The sequence below is a fragment of the Moschus berezovskii genome, chromosome 5 (genome assembly GCF_049115385.1).
Source record: "Moschus berezovskii isolate FMDL1 chromosome 5, NW_MosBer_1.0, whole genome shotgun sequence".
Taxonomy (NCBI): domain Eukaryota; kingdom Metazoa; phylum Chordata; class Mammalia; order Artiodactyla; family Moschidae; genus Moschus; species Moschus berezovskii.
Genome location: NC_142464.1, coordinates 46,170,679 through 46,189,830, shown reverse-complemented (window position 1 = coordinate 46,189,830; position 19,152 = coordinate 46,170,679). Strand labels below are relative to the sequence as shown.

Genomic DNA, 19,152 nt, shown 5'->3' with positions numbered 1-19,152 from the left:
CTAACAGCTGTGAGATGATGTCTCATTCAGGCTTTGATTTGCCTTTTCTCCAGAGATTTCTGATTTATCTGGAAGTCAGATTTTGCCATATGTTAGAATCACCTTGAGGGGATTTTTAAAGCTGCAGATATCAAAGCTGCACCCCAGATCAATTAAAAGTAGACCTGAGAGATATTTCTACACCAGAGAGATATGCAAGAAAGAAAAGATTGACAAAACTTGTGGGGTTAATTAGAGGTGGAAGGGGACAGAGAGAAGTCAAGAAAGGCACTCAGATTTCAGCTTGAGAAACTGGGAGACATGTGATGTCCAGCAGTCTTCCTCCTGAGTTCACCCTGCCTCTAATATGCACCACTGACAGCTGCATTCTCTCATGAAACACACATTCCTTGAGCCCTGCAGGGAGATGACCTCTGAATATGTATTGAGAGAGGGAGTCTTTACAAAGAACTGAACTCTAAACTAAAAACTGTATTTCCCCAGTATGCAGAAACATTGATATCTATTTCCCATCAAAACCTTTAACCATCTCCTGCACAATTAGCTCAGTGTGCCAAAGATAGCACCAAATCCTCTTGTAGATCATAAAAGAACTGATCACATTGTATGCTAATCATTTGTACCCTTGTCTGATTCCACTGTCAGATTAGGAGCTCCTTAAGGGATACAGTAGAGGTAAAGAATCTGCCTACAATGCAGGAGACCTGGGTTAATCCCTGGGTTGGGAAGATCACTTGGAGAAGGGCATGGCAACCCACTCCAGTATTCTTGTCTGAAAAATTCCATGGACAGAGGAACCTGGTGGGCTACAAAGAGTTACTCTTTGTAACCCCATGAGGTTACAAAGAGTCAGACATGACTGAGCGACTAACATTTTCATTTTTTCAAGGGATACAGTGTCTTTGTATCTCCGGAGCTCCTAGTACGTAGTAGATGTTCTTGAATGTGATTTGAATGAAGGCACAAATGGCCAACAAATAGAACACAGTTTACACGAAGGGATAATAAATTCTCTTTGATGTGGCTGCGTCATAAACACACTTCCCCCACTAAATTGCTTGTGTTTTCTTTCCTGTCCATGTCTTCTCCTAGAAAGTTTACAAGAAGCCACAGTCAATTAATGCTGAACACATTCATTGGTCCAAGAGGATATTATTTCTGAATAAAAATTAACACACTTTGGCATGAAGTTGTCAATGTCAATCGGTTTAAATCAAACTGAAATGTCAAACCACTTAGCATATGGCTTATCCATATCTAATGTTGGAAGCAAGTATGACATTCTCCCAAAGAGAAAATAACCCTAGTATACAGTGAGCTGCTGAGTCTTTAAAGGGCCAAACCTCATCTGAAAACACACAAAGTCCTGTACTTACGATTTGCAACACACACCCTTTCATGAGCACGTAAGTGCAAGTTATGAGGGGGCAGGGATGAGTCTACCCTATTTTTCACATCATTCTCAGAACTACACAGTGCCTGGTACAAAGTGAACACGCCACAAATATTGGCTAAAGGGAGAGATATGAAGAGAAGAGTTATTTGTCGAAGCGAAAGCATCAGATCTGCCCACCACCACAGATGCCATTAGCAGTCACATATTGTGGCTAATGGACTGCAGCCTACCAGGCTCCTCCGTCCATGGGATTTTCCAGGCAAGACTACTGGAGTGGGGTTCCATTGCCTTCTCCTTAAATTGCAGCAAGAGTGCTTAAAGGACAAGTCCTGGGTTTTTACAGTCAAGAAAGGAGACATTCAAACCATAGTTGGTAAGAAAAGTATGAATATTATCTGTGCAAAAGAGATTATCGAAACCAAGATTATCAACCTGCAGGGTTCTCTTGTGAAACCAAACTCCAGCGACACACTCACATCAGCCCTTGTAGAATAGTTGGACTTAAAGATAATTCAGTAAGTGTCTTCGAAACACTGGGTGGTCATAAGTTAAGAAGCCTCCATGCCAGACTTCCAATAGATGAATAATGCTATATAGTTAATCAAAGATAACCAACACTTATTGAGAGTTTACCATATGCCACGCAATATATCATTGTTTGAAGTTGTCATTATCTACTCATTGATGCATAATTCACAGAATTATGTTGCTACCAAGTTGCTACTCTCATCATCCCCATTTTACTGATGAGGAAGTTGACTGGGAAAGCTAAGCAACTCACCCAAAGTCACATAGCTCAAAAGCGGAAGAGATAAGAATCATATGCAGGCAAAATACAGAATCGTTCTTTAACAAAATATAAACACAGTTAAGGGCTTCCCTGGTAGCTCAGCTGGTAAAGAATCCAGTTGCAATACAGGACACCCCAGGTCAATTCCTGGGTCAGGAAGATCCCCTGGAGAAGGAATAGGCTACTCACTCCAGTATTCTTGGGCTTCCCTGGTGGTTTAGATGGTAAAGAATCTGCCTGAAATGTGGGAGACCTGGATTTGATCCCTGGGTTGAGAAGATCCCTTGGAGGAGGGCCTGGCAACCCATTCCAGTAGTCTTGCCTCGAGAATTCCCATGGACAGAGGAGCCTGACAGGCTGAAGTTCATGGGGTCGCAAAGACTTGGACATAACTGAGCGACTAAGAACAGCACAGCAAACACAGTTAAAACTAATCTAACAAATCTCTAGGCATGTTTCAAGGGAAACAGTTAAATATTAAGATTGTCTACTAAATGATCTCTCAAAATTACAAAATTGATCATTCATTAAGAACAAAACCAATCAATGGAGTGTCTTTCTTGTGCCTGGCGTTTCGGGGGGTCAGGGAATGCAGTGTATTATATTAGGGAATACCACTGTTCTCATGTTCTACATTCTAGTGGGGGAAAATAGAGTATATGCATAGAATATAAAGACAGTATTTTCAGATTACGACAAGTGCTATGGAGAAAAGAAACCATAATAACATAATAAGAGTGACTTTGTGACTTAAAGTTACTTTAAGTTAGATGGTTGAGAGATTTTTCTCTGACATAGTGATATAGGGGCTGAGCTCCGTGTTGACAGGAAGAAGCAGCCTTTTGAAGATCTAGGAAAAGAGAAATTCAGCATAAGGAACAGCTGATGGCGAAGTGCTGAGCCTGGGGAGAGCCTGGAGCTCAAGGAGCAGAAACAATGCTGGTGTCGGAAGGAAATAGGAAAGGAAAGGTGGGGAGAGAAGGGAAAGAAGCAAAACCATTGGGAGTTTCACAGTAATTGCATCCGATATATAAAGTCATTTGTGGATAATTAATCACTTCAATACCACATATTCCCATCCACTAAATGGAATGAGTCTTTATCTATTCCAGGCCTCTTTCAGATCATTCAGTAAATTCTCATGGTTTTCTTTATATACATCCTACCACAATTTTTAACTTTATTCTCATACACTAAATTTTTAAATTAATATAAATGGGACTCTGTTTCTTCATATGTATATATAAGCAATTATAAGAACAACATGGCAAACTTGGTGAAAAATTCTTGTTCCCAAATGATATACACCTCTATAGTCATTGAAATTTCCTTTTCTTCTTCAGACAGAGCTGAATAAATACTGACACAATTTTTTAATTATTAAGTTCCCATCTGACCACATCTCTTTCTCTTGTGGATTTCTCTTCCCCCTCTACCCCTTCCTTCCTCCATCCCACCTTCAATCCCTCCATTCCTCCTTCCTTCTTTCCATTTACCTATCTTCTTAATGGGCTTCCCAGGTGGCACTAGTGTAAAAAATCCTCCTGTCAATGCAGGAGATATAAGAGACAGGGGTTTGATCCCTGGGTGAGAAAGAACCCTTGGAGAAGGACATGGCAACCCACTCCAGTATTCTTGCCTGGAGAATTGCATGGACAGAGAAGTCTTGAGAGCTATAGTCCTTAGGGTTACAGAGTCGGACACAACTGAAGCAACTTTACATGCATGCAATAGATTAGATCTATTTAATAAACATTGATTTCAGAATCTGTTATATGTCAAAAACTACACCTGAAACACAGAAATATAACTCTAAGTTGCCTGTGGCCTACTGAGCTCAGATAATTAATAAGAAGTTGAAATGCCATGTGGTAAGTTCTCTGGTGGAACAGAAGTAGCCTGCGATGGGAGCACAACAAGGCCCCTCCCCCAGCCTGGAGTGGTTAAAAGACACTTCCAAGAAAGTCTCAGCCTAGAGACAAGGAGGTCTGGGCAGAGAGTGTTCAAAGAGCCCAGGACAAATCGGTATATTCATCAGATGTGAAACAACCACCCAATATGGCCAATGTGTACAGGAATAAAATATACTTTTTCAATTATACAAGTAACCACATAAACAGCTTTAGTATAAAAATCCAATCAAAAACTGGGAACATGGAAGGAAAGATTTTAAATATATGTTTCCTTCACCTAAAAATCTTATGGACAATTTTTAACCGTATGGTTACATAGACTTTCATAATTTTTTCTAAATGTATATATACATGCCTATTTTACATAATGTAAATATCATGATACATGTTATTCTGCAACTTCCTTTTTTCATTGAAAATATCTTGGAATGCTTATGTTGTCTGTGAAAGTCGCTCAGTCGTGTCCAACCCTTTGTGACCACATGGACTGTAACCTGCCAGGCTCCTCTGCGCATGGAATTCTCCAGGCAAGAATACTGCAGTGGGTAGCCATTCCCTCTTCCCAACCCAGGGATCAAACCCAGGTCTCCCACATTGCAGGTGGATTTTTCACCCTCTGAGCCACCAGGGAAGCTATGTTGTCTATACATGTAGATATCATTCTTTTTAATATCTATATAGTATCTATTTTTGCAGAAGTGATATGTAGTTACATGTTCATATTAAGAAAAATAATATTAAGCCTAAAAAGTGGAAATGGAAGTACCCTAATCCTGCCAGAACTTACCATCCTCATTCTCACTTCCCAGAATTAATTAACCTGTTTTAAAGTCTCCACATACTGTCTTGGAAATGCTGTGGAGTGTGTGTATATGTGTGTGTGTGTAAATATTGTCTCCATTCTCTTAAAATCAAGCTGTTCTCAGGGACTCATCAGTATACAGACACACTACTTTTGTTATGCTGATCCACCCCTCTCGGAAGAGCTGGGAGTGAGGTGTAGAGAGGTGGGTTCTGGCACTGGGCTTCCCAGATGGCACTAGTGGTAAAAAATCTGCCTGCCAATGCAGGAGACCCAAGAGACATGGGTTCAGTCCCTGGATCGGGAAGATCCCCTGGAGTAGAGCATGGCAGCCCACTCCAGTATTCTTTGCTGGCTGGTGGGCTCAGTCCATGGGGTTGCAAAGAGTTGGACATGACTGAAGCAGCTTAGCACAACACATGGCTATTCACCACAATAGGGTAGAAGGTTCTATTCAACATGCAGTATGACCTCAGTAAAGTATGTTGTCATATGTGAAACGAATCACCAGTTCAGGGTCGATGCATGTTACAGGATGCTCAGGGCTGGTGTGCAGGGATGACCCAGAGGGAGGATAAAGGGAGGAGGGAGGTGAGAGGGGGGTTCAGGAAGGGGAACTCATGTACACTCGGGGCAGATTCATGTCAATGTATGGCAAAACCAACCAATATAATATTGTAAAATAAAAAAAAAAAAAGACCAGTTGGAAAAGAATTGAATTTTCTGATGTGAAACATTCTTTTACTAGGGTAACAGGCTAAAGGAAAACAGAACATGCTCTTATTGCTACTGCTGGAGAGGGAAGGAGAGTTTTCTTTGTAAATTATTCACTCTCTTAAGCCAAGTTATTCAGAACATGCATTTTAAATAAGGCACAGGAAAACCAATACTATATATAGGTAGAGAATCTATTTGAATTGCCACCTGCCACAAAGAAACTAATACTGTATCCTCTAGATATGGACATTCAACTTTACATGCTGCAGGGTTACCAGTGATCCCAGCTCCTGGCTCTGTGATAACTTATAGCAAATGAGGCATGCCTTTGTAGGAATTATTTATTTACTTTGAAGTAAATCTGTGATCTGTGAATGACCCTATTACTTGTTAATAGGAGGAAAGAAATACTTGTGACTGGAATGAAAGCAAAAGCATGTAACATGTTCAACGTGCAGTTTTCACAATTTCTCCCCAAAAGGTTCATTTCAGTAACATTCACAAGGAGGTAAGCAGAGCAAAACTATCGTCCACACTTGAGAGGTAAGAAAATGGATCCACTCAGGCTTAGATACCTGACCTGTCCAATTTTACCTAGAAAGTTCATGAGCAAGCCAGAACTGGGGGGCTTGTCACCCCAGGGGCTCTCAGGGTCATATTCAAATATTTGATCATTATGAAGCTAAGATTAGCATTGCAGTTTATGTTTGATAAAGCAAGTTTACAACAAACAATTTCAAACAATAACTCAGTTAAAAAAGAGTATTTGAGGTACTGTTTACAGCACTTCTTCAGAACAAGAAAACATAGTCTCGGGAAATTTAAAAGCTTGATTCAGCTCATGCCTCTAAAAAGTGACGGTATTCAAGTGGCAGTGCTTCTGCTGGAAACGTTCACTTACTCCTATCCATTTTATTACACCACAACACTTAGAATTTCAAAACATTTAAAGCCAGTGTTATTTTTATTTCTCCAACTCATGAAATAAGGCAGTAAATGGATTTTCACCCTTACTTCCCAGAGCAGAAATTATCAGTTTCAAACTACAGTCACGCCATTGGGAGAATTAGCAGCTAGATCCAAAAGCAAGGAATTTATTCTCCCCCTGCAAGACGGAGATAACTGTACTATCTGAATAATCACAGCGGTTTCTCTAGGAAATCAGCACAACTGTAGAAGTCTGTAAGAGCCCATTGCTTTGGTCCTTGATAGGATAAGATTTTACTCTGGGTGAGTAGACTGTGGGTGAGATTTTCTAGATTTGACCACGTGGGGGCAGTATGATCATGGCATTGAAAGGCTTCCAACCTTAGCAGTTCAGGAGCGCGCACGGCCAATTAACGCTGGAAAGCATCCCTTTGTGTCCTCTTCTTTGACTTAGAGATATGCAAAAAAGATAGCAAGCTGTGCTGTCCCTGAATGAAGAGCTCTGCTTCTTCTTTCCAGCTAAACTGGAGGGATGTAGATGCCGGATGAGGCGCAACATTATAGCCTAATGAGCCAATACTTTGAGTGGCACAATACAACTGGGGACTTGGAGAAAGGTGCTTCCACAAAGCTGGGGGGATAAAAGAACAGAACTATAATTTTAGGCAAATCACAAGCTTAAATGTGCCCCTGGCCTTGAAATGTCTTTTCTTTTCTTTTCATTGGACTTCCAACAAAGAAACAGGAAAGAGATGTTTATATTGGCATTGTCCCTTTTTGTTGGTGACTGTAATTTTTACAAGTCACGTTTATCCTAGCAATAAATCTACAGTGCAACCAGCTTGAAAAACCGATGCACTCAAAATATTTAATCCTGTTACTCTAACCTACAATTTTATTATGGAGGAAACTAGCTCTCACCCTTCCGTATATATGAGTTTTGTTTTTTTTTCTGGTAGACTAAAAGGACTATCTCACTTTACCCTTAGAGCACTTCTATATAGTAGCTGTCATTATTTTCATTCTGCAGATAGAGAAAACAAAGTCAAGAAACATTAACTGAACTGACTCAGGTTCACACCCAGAGAAAATAGGCAGGATCTGATCTATCTGATATACAAACCCACAACTTGTCTTCTCTGCAAACTTACTTCAAACTCTGAATCATTTCTCGCTCTCTTTTCATTAATCTGTGCTTTCTTTCATTTTATTATTATTCAAATTTATATTTAAATGGAGAAATCTCAAGAGGGAAATAAGAAATAGCTGATAAACTGTCTAAATGAGCCTTGATGTTTTAAAAATAAAAAGGAGGAAAAATATAACATGTTGATCTGATGAGAAAGAACAACCATACACAAAAGTACAAAATGAAAAGTAAAAACTTTTCTGTGACCTACACGCATACCCCTCTCTACAAATATTCAGTTCAGTTCACTTCAGTTGCTCAGTCGTGTCCGACTCTTTGCGACCCCATGAATCACAGCACGCCAGGCCTCCCTGTCCATCACCGACTCCTGGAGTTCACTCAAACTCATGTCCATCAAGTCGGTGATGCAATCCAGCCATCTCATTCTCTGTTGTCCCCGTCTCCTCCCGCCTCCAATCACTCCCAGCATCAGAGTCTTTTCCAGTGAGTCAACTTGTCTCATGAGGTGGCCAAAGTATTGGAGTTTCAGCTTTAGCATCAGTCCTTCCAATGAACACCCAGGACTAATCTCCTTTAGAATGGACTGGTTGGATCTCCTTGCAGTCCAAGGGACTCTCGAGTCTTCTCCAACACCACAGTTCAAAAGCATCAATTCTTTGGTGATCAGCCTTCTTCACAGTCCAACTCTCATATCCATACATGACCAGGGGAAAAACCGTAGCCTTGACTAGACGGACCTTTGTTAGCCACAATACTAATAATAAATAATTTGAAGTACAAGTATAATATATAATGGTATATGTAATAAGCTGCATTTATAAAGTATCAACTGTTAACCAGGCAGTTTGTAGCACTTTAAAAGTATTAAATCAATTAAAATACTAAATGTGTATGAAGAGCCATATATTCATTTTTATTAATATTAAAGGATCTTACTCTTCATAATATTTTGAACTTCTCCTATTTGTCCTATTTTTTTCCTTTAAACATGTATTTTGGAGATCTTTCTATACCCATGCAGGATTATCTTTTTTGTTTTTTTACTATTTTAGACTATTCCATAGCAAAGATGAATCACAATTAACAGATACTGGTGCTTTATCTCTGCTCCCAATGATCTTAAATAAGAAACTGGTGGTTAGCGTTCTTTTAATTTAGAAGGCCCATTTTAGCAACAACCATAAGACACTGAATATGATTAAAGGGTGGTTAGGTTAGAAAGGAACTGATAAATGAAGAGAAAGACTATTTTTATGGTTTAGAGAACTATCAGGAAACAGTATTGCCAGGTACCTTGAGGCCATAGCAGGCAGCACTGGGCTGGCCAAGGACAGAGGTCACTGACTTCACAGGTCAAATTATCCTGTCCCCTGAGCACATTATCCTGTCAGGAAATTATCCTGTCCCCTGAAAACCTCCTGAAATAAAGTGCTTCAGGCCCATGCCAACAGGTTCCAATCAGTCAGTCAGTTCAGTCGCTCACTCCTGTCAAATTCTTTTGCAACCCCATGGATTGCAGCAAGCCAGTCTTCCCTGTCCATCAACAACTCCAGCAGCTTAGTCAAACTTATGTCCATCAAGTTGGTGATGCCATCCAACCATCTCATCTTCTGTCGTCCCCTTTTCCCCCTGCCTTCAATCTTTCCCAGCATCAGGGTCTTTTCCAATGAGTCAGTTCCTCGCATCAGGTGGCCAAAGTATGAAGTTTCAGCTTCAGTATCAGTCATTTCAATGAATATTCAGGACTGATTTCCTTTAGGATGGACTGGTTGGATCTCCTTGTAGTCCAAGGGACTCTCAAGAGTCTTCTCCAGCACCACAGTCCAAAAGCATCAATTCTTCAGCACTCAATTCTTCATAGTCTAGCTCTCACATCCATACATGACCACTGGAAAAACCATAGCTTTGACTAGACGGACCTTTGTTGGCAGGGTAATGTCCCTGCTTTTAAATATGCTGCCTAGGTTGGTCATGGTTTTTTTCCCCAAGGAGCAAGTGTCTCTTAACTTCATGGCTGCAGTCACCATCTGCAGTGATTTTGGAGCCCAAGAAAATCAGTATCTTCTAAATCAACGGTCTTTGTGGCACAGTTCAGAGAGCCAAGGAGTGCCTTCCACCAGATGCTGTCTATCCCACTGGGTTCTGGAGAACAACCATAAGAATGAGAAGGACTTGGGGCCAAACTCCATTTATTACACCGGTTCCATTGTGCCTCCCACCCCAGCTGAAGGACTACTAGCTTCACTGCCAATTCAAACGCTTTATCTAACGGCTGTCAAAAAACCTGAGCTTTCTTCTTTCCTTTCTGCCAAATGTCTACAAGTCATTCCAGGAAGGATCAAAGGTGTGTTTACTATGTACTTTGATCTTCATCAAAGAGATCTGCAATTTCCTTCTATTAGCTGGGTTCTGGGTCTGTGAACTGATGTAGATCTGAAAACTGGATAGTTCAGTTCAGTTCAGTCACTCAGTTGTGTCTGACTCTTTGCAACCTCAAGGACTGCAGCACGCCAGGCCTCCCTGTCAATCACCAACTCCCCGAGTTTACTCAAACTCATGTCCATTGAGTCAGTGATGCCATCCAACCATCTCATCCTCTGTCATCCCCTTCTCCTCCTTCCTTCAATCTTTCCCAGTATCAGGGTTTTTTCAAATGAGTCTGCTCTTCGCATCAGGTGGCCAAAGTATTGAAGTTTCAGCCTCAACATCAGTCCTTCCAATGAATACCCAGGACTGATCTTTAGGATGGACTGGTTGGATCTCCTTGCAATCCAAGGGACTCAAGAGTCTTCCCCAACACCACAGTTCAAAAGCATCAATTCTTTGGCACTCAGCTTTCTTTATAGTCCAACTCTCACATCCATACATGACCACTGGAAAAGCGGACTAGATGGACCTTTGTTGGCAAAGCAATTTCTCTGCTTTTTAATATGCTGTCTAGGTTGGTTGTAACTTTCCTGCCAAGGAATAAGTGTCTTTTAATTTCATGGCTGCAGTCACCATCAGCAGTGATTTTTGAGCCCAGAAAAATAAAGTCTGCCACTGTTTCCACTATTTCCCCATCTATTTGCCATGAAGTGATGGGACCAGAGGCCATAATATTAGTTTTCTGAATGGTGAGTTTTACACCAACTTTTTCACTCTCCTCCTTCACTTTCATCAAGAGGCTCTTCAGTTCTTCTTCACTTTCTGCAATAAGGGTGGTGTCATCTGCATATCTGAGGTTATTGATATTTCTCCCGGCAATCTTGATTCCAGCTTGTGCTTCCTCCAGCCTGGTGTTTCTCATGATGTACTCTGCATATAAGTTAAATATGCAGGGTGACAATATACAGCCTTGATGTACTCCTTTTCCTCTTTGGAACCAGTCTGTTGTTCCATGTACAGTTCTAACTGTTGCTTCCTGGCCTGCATACAGGTTTATTAAAAAGCAGGTCAGGTGGTCTGGTATTTCCATCTCTTTCAGGATTTTCCACAGTTTATTGTGATCCACACAGTCAAATGCTTTGGCATAGTCAATAAAGCAGAAATAGATATTTTTTCTGAAACTCTCTTACTTTCTCTACAATCCAGCATATGTTGGCAATTTGATCTCTAGTTCCTGTGTCTTCTCTAAAATAAGGCTGACACCAGTTTATCAGTTATGTTCCAGCTTGAACATCTGGAAGTTCACAGGTCATGTATTATTGAAGCCTGACTTGGAAAATTTTGAGCATGAATTTACTAGCGTGTGAGATGAGTGCAACTGTGTGGTAGTTTGAGCATTCTTTGGCATTGCCTTTCTTAGGGGAATGAAAACTGACCTTTTCCAGTCCTATCGTCAGTGTTGAGTTTTCCAAATTTGCTGGCATATTGAGTGCAGCACTTTCATTGGTCATTATTTCTGTTTTGCAACTGGCCTTACTGTGCTACAGTGTGGCTTCTGCCATTCCCCAAATCCACCTTCCATATGTGGGAGCCCTCAGATTTGTGTCCGCATCTCCCACCATAAAACTGAGTCGATACAAAACAGCAACCACTGAGCTATTGAAAAAGCTGGTGTACTTCCTACCAGTGCATTCTCTATGCACTTAGTGGAGGCTGTGTTCCCTGGGCTCTCCTGGGACCCCCAGTTGGGTGTAGCAGTCTCAGTGTCTTATACAATAAAGCCATTCAAACCTTTCACCTACCCACACCTTAAGATGCTTCCAGAGAAGTTCTGCCACCAGCACCCCATTCACTGTAGTTCACTTTTACATTTAAGCTTCAAGGTGCCTATCCTGAAAATTCAGATATCTTTTCCAGAACATGAAAGCAGAGTCATGAGAAAGTGCCCTGACAAAATTTCTCCCCTAGCAAGCCTCATAATCTACTCTGCCTGCTCCAATACCCTCTAATTCCATTCTCACAAATGCTTCCCTAGTTATTAATGGTACATATTAGTCAACTTCTAGGGCTTCCCTGGTGGCTCAGACAGTAACGAATCTGCTTGCAATGCAGGAGACCAGGGTTCGATCATTGGATTGGGAAGATCCCCTGGAGGAGGACATGGCAATGACAGAGTCAATTCCTAGGCAGCCTGAGAAGAAGTCCAGGGCCCCCAAGGAGGAGAGAGGGTTCTGGGGCTCTGAAGGATGAGATAGGGGTTAGGAATTCTCAAGGAGGTGGAAAAAACAAACTTTTTTTTCTACATTTCTTAGTCTTAGTCACACAAAACATTGTTTTCTTTAAACCCAGAACTGATGATTACACAACAAACAACTCAGTTTAAACTCTGTACTAAGGAAGGTCCGTCTAGTCAAGGCTATGGTTTTTCCAGTGGTCAAGCATGGATGTGAGAGTTGGACTGTGAAGAAAGCTGATCAATGAAGAATTGATGCTTTTGAACTGTGGTGTCAGAGAAGACTCTTGAGAGTCCCTTGGACTGCAAGGAGATCCAACCAGTCCATTCTAAAGGAGATCAATCCTGGGTGTTCATTGGAAGGACTGATGCTAAAGCTGAAACTCCAATACTTGGGCCACCTCGTGTGAAGAGTTGACTCACTGGAAAAGACTCTGATGCTCAGAGGGATTGGGGGCAGGAGAAGGGGACCACAGAGAATGAGATGGCTGGATGGCATCACCGACTCGATGGACATGAGTTTGAGTGAACTCTGCGAGTTGGTCATGGACAGGGAGGCCTGGCGTTCTGTGATTCATGGGGTCGCAAGAGTCGGACACGACTGAGCAACTGAACTGAACTGAACTGAAGGATTATATAACAACAATGTATCCTGCTTGAGGACAGTTTCTCCTTCCTGAAAACCTTCTGACTAATCCTGTTGTCTTAAAATTTATATTATGGGAGTGGGTTTGGAAAAATCTTTCTATTGTTAAATTTTAATCCTGTCATTTTAAAATGTAAATTGTGGGAGAGGGTCTAGTAAGATCTTTACAACCTTGAGACATTCTTTTGATTTATTGTAATAACCAATTTAAAAAGTATATAACTCCCTTTCTAAGACCATCGAGGGTGGCACTCTCCGTCCCCCTTCTGATGTGTGTGTCAGAAGCTTTCTATGTCCCTTTTCTTTAAGAAAACTCTGCCACACAAAAGCTCTTGAGTGATCAAGCCTGGTCCCTGGTCCCGAAGTTAAGTCTTCTTCAGAGATCTTGAATCCTACATTGTTCACCATAAGCTATCAGCAACCCACTCCAGTATTCTTCCATGAAGAATCCCCGTGGATGGAGGAGATGGCAAGATATAGTCCATAAGTTTGCAAAGAGTCAGACACGACTGAGCAACTAAGCACAGCACAGTCAACTTCTGAGATTCCTTGGGGGTATAAGCTATATTTTCTTGAGGTCCAAATAGTACTTCCCCATTCTAACAGTGAGTGCTAAGATCTGATCACAGATATTGGTCTAGATGAAGTGAAGATTCGTGGATGTAGAGCTTGAGGAGAACAGGAAAGCACTATTAAGGCCTTTCGTGGCAGAGCATCAGATGGTCTCCAGGAAAGAGAGGTTACTTTCCTCTGGCAAAAGGAAGAGGGGTGCGTCTTCCTTGGTGGGACATTCAAGGGAAGGTCCTCGGGCTTCTTGACCACAAATTCAGTTCTCAGGCTCTTCCTGCTTTTCTGTAAGGTCCTAACAAAGAAGATACGTCATGGCTGTGCACTTGGTTTGTTCTGCGGCTGCATTCCCTTACTTCCTGCACAGTCTGATGCAGGCTTGTAACAGATCGCACTGCTGTTCACAGCATCCACAGAACCCCTCCGACTCTCACAGACTGTTCACGCTGGCAGTTTACTTCCCTGTCCCTTGTTTTCTTTTGCCAAGGACTGCAATGCAGTTAATCCACTACAATATCTTCATAACTATAATTTCCCCCAAACTTTACTCAGCAGTGCCTTTGCATAAAATAATGTTCTACCTACTCCTTTCACCTCCCATTTAATTGTAGGTGAAAACATTAGTAATTATAATGCCACTACATGCCAGGGGCTATTACTCTACTAATTACTGATACTATGGATCCTTCATTGCCATCAGATCACAAGTAACCCAACTCCAAATCAGATTCTTGATGTCTGTTTTCCAGGACTTCTCCTGATCCCAATTGGCATAGCATAGAGTTCCCACAAGGCATAATTTGAACTATTGTTGACAAGAAGTTAGATAGTACAGGAAGGATATTTAAACAAATAATGACAAGATAACAGAAGAAATTCTAAAATAAAGATATGAATATTATTTACCCTAAAACCCACCGGAGAAGGTGGCTGATTATACTTGCAAAGTCAGGGATGTCTTCATGGAGAACTAAGGTAACAAAACTCATTCATCACTCACTATGTGTCAAGATCTATGCAAAGCCCTTTATATTTAATACGTTAAATAACCCTATGTTGCAGACAGTTCTGCTGGCTCCATTTTAAAAATGAGAACACTGACTAAAACTTAGTGAATTCCCACAGATGCTAAGTGGCAGAACCCGGAGTCATGTTTTTGAACACTGCGCTAAGGTTTATTTCTGGAAGACTTGATGCTGACCTGGTTTTTGACAAGGTGCTTTTTATCAATTATAGAAGGGGAACGAGTACTGTGGGCAAAAAGGAGAGGAGATGCAAAGTCAAAGAGATATGAAAAGACAACCGTACTTTAGTATAACAAGAAATTCAATAGAACTGGGAGCCATTTAAAGGGTATCTTAGTTTGTTTGGGCTGTAATACCAAAATATTACAAGACTTATAAAGAACAGAAATTTATTTCTCATAGTTCTGCAGACTGAGAAGTCCAAGTTCAAGGCACCAAAAGATTCCTCGTTTAGTGGGGTCCATCCCAGGTAGCACTAGTGGTAAAGAACCCACCAGTGCAGGAGACATAAGAGACACAGGTTTGATCCCTGGGTTGGGAAGATCCCCTGGAGGAGGGCACAGCAACCCACTCCAGTATTCTTGCCTGAAGAATCCCATGGACAGAAGAGCCTGGCGGACTACAGTCCATAGGGTTGCAAAGAGTCAGACACAACTGAAGTGACTTACCACAGCACACACATCTTCCTGATTCATAGAAGGCTGACTTCTGGCTATTTTGTCATATGGTGGAAGAGCCAAGGTAGCTCTCTGGGGTTTCTTGTGTGGCCAGTAATCCCATTCATGAGGGCTCTACCCTGATAAATTAATCATCTCTCAGAAACCTCACTTCTTAACACTGTCACACTGGAGAATAAGTTTAAACATGTGAATTTGGGGAAAATACCAATGCTTAGTCTATAGCAGAGGATGAACAAGTGTGAAGAACAGGCAAGAGAATTTAGACTGTGCAACCAATTGGTGGGTTTTACAATAGGAGGTCATGAAACTCTGAAAATGAATTATGGCCTGGATACCAGCAAAGGGGCCTAGAACTTGTGTTGCTTCATTAATGTTACTTTACTCTTCTCCTCTCTGAATCTAAATGCCAGATACCCTATTTGTATCTATATGGCTTTGGATGACTCTCTCAATCTCACTATCCTGTTTCTCTAGGTATAATATCAGGAAGATAATAGCTACCACCTACCTTGTCAGATTGTTTAAAATATTCAGTGAAATAATGTGAGCATAGTACTCAACATCCACATTTAACTGAGTAAGAATTCAACCGTAAGCTCTTGTCCAGAGACAGAAATATTAAAAAAGCAAGAGAAGGGAATAACAGTTCAACATTATGTGAAATTCCACTTTCAATAACTGGTATTTATTCCTAGGTGAGAAAGGAGGTGTGAATCTGCTGTTCCCATATTTAGGCCTAGTCCCCCCTCTGCCTCTCAGAGTTTGAGCATCTCACAGACCAGAAATCTTTTGTGTTTAAAGCTATGGCTTAGCACAGTGAATGAGACAGTATGCATTCAGTGAGGGTTCACTAAATGCTTGTTCATATCCTTGGTGTATTCTTCTCCACTCTCTCCATATTCCTAGATGTCTTCAGCCTCTATCACTGGTTTATTTGTTAAACTGTCTCTCTTTGAAGAAATAGCTGTCCTATGTTGGGGACTTGGCCTACCCTGGTCTGCAGGGAAGTTGCTGATCTGCCATAAGTAATTTCTTTCAGGATTATCTAGAAGCAGCTACTTTTTTAGAATTGGCTATTCAAACCAGAATCTCTTCCTGAGTTCTTTCCTAATTCCCACAAACATTTCACCTAGAACTGATGTCCATCTATTGCCCTACCAACCCCAGAAGGTAAGAGGATAAAGAAGAGCATATTGCTCTTGACTCCTCCTACCTTTTATTCAAGCACCATCTCATGTCCCAACCTGGGACTAATCTTTTCCCACAACCCTGCCAGGGAAAATATCCTTTCCCATCCTGGGAAAATCCATCTCCACCCACAAGGTATGATCTGGTCCCAGGCTCCTGGCAGTCATCATGATCTGACAGCTCATTCCTAAAATGCTTGTTTATTTAGAGTTAGTCAGCCCTGTATACAAGAAATAGCTTGCCAAAGTGGGCCTGCCAAAATGGTGCTGTGCTGGTCCAAGCTGATCTCAACTGGTCCAAGTTGATCTCAACTCCTGTTCCCAGCCCCTCCTCCTATGCTGGGTGAGGACAATATTAAGCCACCTTTGTGTGTCGTCTGTCTTCCACTTTCCATCTCCTGGAAGCAAATGCTCAGGCAAAAAAACAAAAATGGTAACATTTTCCTGAAACAAAAGACAGTGTTTAGAGTTCTCTGAGCTTGCAGTACCTCTCTCTTCCCCTGGGAGGATTCTTGGCTTTTTTTCCCAGCATGGCCCCCAAACACCAGTCTTCACTTACACCCCAAGCAAAGAAACCAAAGAAAGTGAGGCCGACTCGTGCCTCCAGGCCAGGCAAGGCCTCTGGTTCTTCAAACTTGCCAAAGGAAGAAAAAGAACAGCAAGAAGCAATCGTACATATTGATGAAGTAAAAAATGAAATGGACAGACTTAATGAACAAGCCAGTGAGATTTTGAAAGTAGAATAGAAATATAACAAACTCTGCCAACCATTTTTTCAGAAAAGATTGGAATTGATTGCCAAAGTCCCAGATTTGGGGGTAATAACAATTTTTAACCATCCCCAAGTATCCGCATTGCTTGAGGAGGAGGATGAAGAGGTGCTGCATTATTTGACAACAGTTGAAATGATAGAATTTGAAGACATTAAATCAGGTTACAGAATAGATTTTCATTTTGATGAAAACCCTTACTTTGAAAATAAAATTCTCTTCAAAGAATTTCATCTGAATGAGAGTGGTTAACCATCTTCAAAGTCCACTGAATTCAAATGGAAATCTGGAAAGGACTTGATGAAGCGATCAAGTCAAACACAGAAAGGAGCCAGCAGGAATAGACAGCATGAGGCACCAGGAAGCTTCTTCACCTGGTTTACTGATCACTCTGATGCAGGCGCGGATGAGTGAGGAGTGGTCATCAAGGATGATGCTTGGCCGAACCCACTGCAGTACTACTTGGTTCCTGACGTGGATGACGAGGAAGGGGAAAGAGAAGAAGACGGCAAGGACGATGAAGAGAAAGAAGGACTGGAATACTGAGGGAGAAGGGGATGAGGATGAAGGTGATGATGAGGGGAGGAAGGACAGCAAGATGAAGGGGAAGACGACAATGGGACACGGGTGGGTTCCAGGTTTTTCCATTTTCTCCAGTCCCTGCGAGCAAGTTGCAGTCTTATTCTTTTCTCCTCTGTGCCCAGTCGCCCTGTTTCTGAGGTCTCTTTTCTCCTGCATACCATGGTTCGCAACGTATTGAGGGGGGGAATCCCTCGAGCAGAATTCAGTGGGAAAAGAATCTCTACCCCTTTCAGTTCCAAATTCACTCTTATCCCTTCCTGTTTCAACAAAAACTTTATGGAATCAACATCACCATGCTCTGTGGGAAAAAAGAAAAAGCTTCTGCTCCCTTAGCTTTGCTGGAAGCTGGAGGGTGCTATGCCCCTGGGTAGTAGTGCATAGAATTCTAGATATTTTCCTCCTTTCTCTGTATATGGGGGTCAGAGATTACACTGTGTCTCTATGTGAGTGTGGACAGTTAGCATTTACCAGCATGTATCTGTCTACTTTCTCTTGTTTAAAAGAAGAAAAAAAAAACTTTTAAGAAATAAGTTTATAGAAGGTCAGCAAAGGGTAGGTTTGAGGTGTTTGGGTGGGTTAAGTGGGCATTTTGACAACATGGCTTCTCCTTTGGCATGTTTAATTGTGATGTTTAATGGACATCCTTGCAATTTAATATGACACTTTTAAAATAAAATTCTCTCCTAATGATGACTTGAACCCTGCCACTTGATGGGAGAATCAGCAGAACCTATAGAAAATCTTATTTGCAATTGACATTCTCTGTTGTAATGTTGTTCCTGTTCATTTTTAAATTTTCTTTTTGTTTCACTGGAAAGGAAAGATGATGCTCAGTTTTAAATGTCAAAAGTGTGCATGTTGCTTTGTTATAATAAAACTTAATGTGTATACAAAGGAAAAAACATAATGTTTAGGTATAGGGAAATTTAAACCAAAATTTAGAAAAAAGTACTGTGGACGATTTTCAGGCATATCAAACATATGTCCAGCGTAAATTAATAAACAAATGGCTTAATACTGCCATCAGCAGCTTCTGCATTTGGGTAGCACCACTGTCAATTGGGTCCTTGCCAAGAATAATGGATGTGTGTTTGTCTAAGTCAACTGGCCAAAGTCCTCTCTCCCAGGAAAAAGAGGACTATGACCTAAAGAAAAAAACAAGTCTTCACGGTAAAAGTAAGATTTCTGCTTAGTACGGATCTCACTTTTTTTTAAACAATGTAACTATTATTTGCTATCACCTCACTGCATGCCATCCTTCCAGCATATGCACCAAGCACAAAAGCATTTTTGTTCTCTTTTTATTTTCAGAGTCAAATGAAATAAAAATTTGTCATTGCCATTCCTAAATCATTTAAGAGTTTGATCCTATGAGATGCTTTGAATATGTAGTTTGTTGC

General features: G+C 41.2%; 1 pseudogene; it reads left to right on the top strand.

Annotated features, from left to right (window-relative positions):
• Positions 1-16,930: 16,930 nt before the first annotated feature.
• Positions 16,931-18,085, top strand: LOC129561698 (protein SET-like; annotated as a pseudogene).
• The last annotated feature ends 1,067 nt before the right edge of the window (positions 18,086-19,152 follow it).